Source organism: Trichechus manatus, unplaced genomic scaffold, assembly GCF_000243295.1.
Source record: "Trichechus manatus latirostris isolate Lorelei unplaced genomic scaffold, TriManLat1.0 scaffold00312, whole genome shotgun sequence".
Classification (NCBI taxonomy): Eukaryota; Metazoa; Chordata; class Mammalia; order Sirenia; family Trichechidae; genus Trichechus; species Trichechus manatus.
The window spans coordinates 86,172-89,033 of NW_004444248.1; positions in this window are offsets into that span (position 1 = coordinate 86,172).

Sequence of the window (2,862 nt, forward strand, 5' to 3'; positions counted from 1 at the left end):
TTTGGATTTCTAATTGTTGTCTTTGTATAATTTCTAGTTGTGAATTTATTTTGGCATTTTGTTCCTGCATTGTTTTCCTGAATTCTTCCAATTTTTTTTGTCTGTATTTTCCATGAATTTATCTATTTTTTCCTTATGTTTGTTAGCTTTTTGCCTCAGCTTTTGGAGAATTCTGAGTATTAGAGCTTTGTATTCCCTATCAGGTAGTTCTAGTGCGTTTTCTTCCACTGGAAAGACATCCTGTGTTTTATTTTGGACACCTACTGGAACCATCCTGTCCTTTTTTTGTAAATGTTTTGATATTGTCTGCTGTCTTCGGGGCATTCAGTAGTTATTTTTCTCATTTATTGATTGTAGAATTGTTTGTTTCATCCCTTTTTTTAAAATATTTGACTATGTCTGAGTAGGTGGGCTGTGTGTTCTTTGTTGTTTGATCGTCTGTGGGCACAAAACTTTTCACCTCCTTCTCCAGTTGGCAGGGTCAGTCGCTCCGATATCGTACATCAGGGCAGGTCTAGCTGAAGTGGAGTTACTGGGACGGGTTGTATGTGGCACTTACAACAGCCTCCAGGGTCAGTGCAGGGCAGGTTCCAGTAGGCCATGCCTGTGGTGCTTTGTGGTGTGATGTTAAGTGCACAGTGCAGGTAGGCAGGATGTAGCAGGGAGATTGTCATGCATGGAGCTAAGATGGATATGGGAGATAGGAGAGAAGAACAGGAGCCAAAAACATACAAACAAACAAAAAAGAATGCTAGGGGAGCTTGCCATTGTGGTGGAGAGATGAGAGACTATGAAATGGAGAAAAACAGAAAGGCGAAGAGGACAAAAAGAAAAGAAATAAGTGAATAAATAAAAATTGGAAAGGTTAAAGAACTATAAAGTTCCCAGGAATTCCACTGGAGCAGCTATGAAGTCTGGGGAAGTTGCTGTCAGGTTTTGCAGTACAGCCTGGCTAGAAGTTGTAGAGGTATACAACACCAGGTATTCAGGGAACAGAAAGAGAAGGAAAATATAGAGAGACGAGAAACTGAGTAATGAAGAATGACAAGAGGGGAAAAAGAGGGAAAAGAAGACAAAATTAAAAAAAGAAAGAAAAAAAAGATCAAGAAAATCCCCCCAAAAAACAGAAAAGAAAAAAAAACAGTGGAAAAAAAATGCTCTCAGGGATCCCTCTGCACGTCTGTGCAAGCGGAGGCAGTAGTCTCCTTGTCAGGCAGCACCGCCTGGCCAGAAAGGGCTCCCAACTCAAGAAAAGGAAAAGAAAACAAACAAACAATTCAAAACAAACAAATGAACAAAAGCCCCGTGACCCCACCAGCGCGGCAGCCCAGACCGGGATGGAGCTCCATAGCCCCTCAGGAAGAAGCAAAGATGGTGCACGGAGCCAGGTATTTGAGTGAAAAGAGGGGGAGGTGGTGAGAAGTAAGGAAGAAATCAAAAGAAGCAGAAAAAAATCAACGCCAGCAGCCAACAAATGGCAGTCAGAAAGCCAGCTAGTGTGAGCCAGTGGAATCCATCAGCTGGTGTCTCTTGGACAAGAGACTGTGTCCGTGGGAAGCAGAGGGGGCCGAGTGTGGGTGAAGAATTGTAGGGAGTGGGAAAGCATATATCACAAATTACCGGTTGTTTTGTCTCCCGCTGTAAGTTCTGTGAAGCTGCTTTCTCGTACCCCCTGTTTGCTGGTCTCCGATAGGAATCCAAGATGGCGGATCCATGCTGTGTTAGCTGGTAGGAGACCTCTGCATGAATCGCTCCTCACTCTCCATTCTCTGTCAGTTTTCTCACTCCATTTGGTGCTTGGCTGAGTTCTTTATCTCTTCATTTGATGTTTTAGGGTTTCAGGATTGTTGTTTTCTCTGTTCGGCTTTGTTTTTTCGATCTGTGCTGTGTAGGGACAGCGTGGTGCTTCTGCCTAGAGTGCCATTTTGCCCAAAATTTTACAATTGTATAAAACAATTCCAAAAAGAAGTTCTGAATAACATTACCACTAGATAGTCTTTAATGACCAAAACCAGAAAACCAAACCCGTTGCCAGGGAGTGGATTCCAGGTCACAACGACCCTATAAGACAGAGTAGAACTGTCCCACAGAGTTTCTAAGGAGAAGCTGGTGGATTCCAAAGTGCTGACTTTGTTGACCTTTTAATTAGCAGCAGAGCTCTTAACCACTGCACCACCAGGACTCCAGTCTTCAATGAACCCCTACTGTAAAAAGAGTCACATGAAAATGTCACACACCCAGACCAAAAATAAAAAAAAAGAAAATACATGTATTCAAAATGTATAGAGGGTCTCTTTTGTTCAGTGAAAAGGTAAACATTGAAAAAGGCAAACATGAAAATACCATTCCTGCAGGGGGAAAAAAAGGTAAGAATTTTCTTTCACGCTCAGTATATTCCCTTGAAAAGCCAAAAAGAATCTTCGCAAGAAATCTTGGTTTTCTAGTGTAACATGAAAATAAGCAAAACAACAAAATAACTCTGCAATTTAAGGCTTGTTTTCTTATTTTAAAAAGATATTTGACTTCCTTACTATTTCCTTGATTTACAGAATTACATTGTAAAACCTTCTGAAATTCATATTTTCATTTCCCAGAAGCTTAGAAATACAATGCCTGTGATACTGCTTTGCCTTTATGGAGATTTATGAAAACCTGGACACCAGGCCTGGTTTTTCAGTCATTTTCATAATTGAGCTTCCAAGGTGTTGTTCTCTCAGAAGTATTACTGTGAATTTGTTGTGAACATCAGCTAAACCAAGATCTTCATAAAATAACCTAGAAATACAAGTCTTCTTAGGGGTAATGCAGCTTATTATTTCTAAAGGCCCAAATTATAAAATGTAATATAAACAACAATGCAAT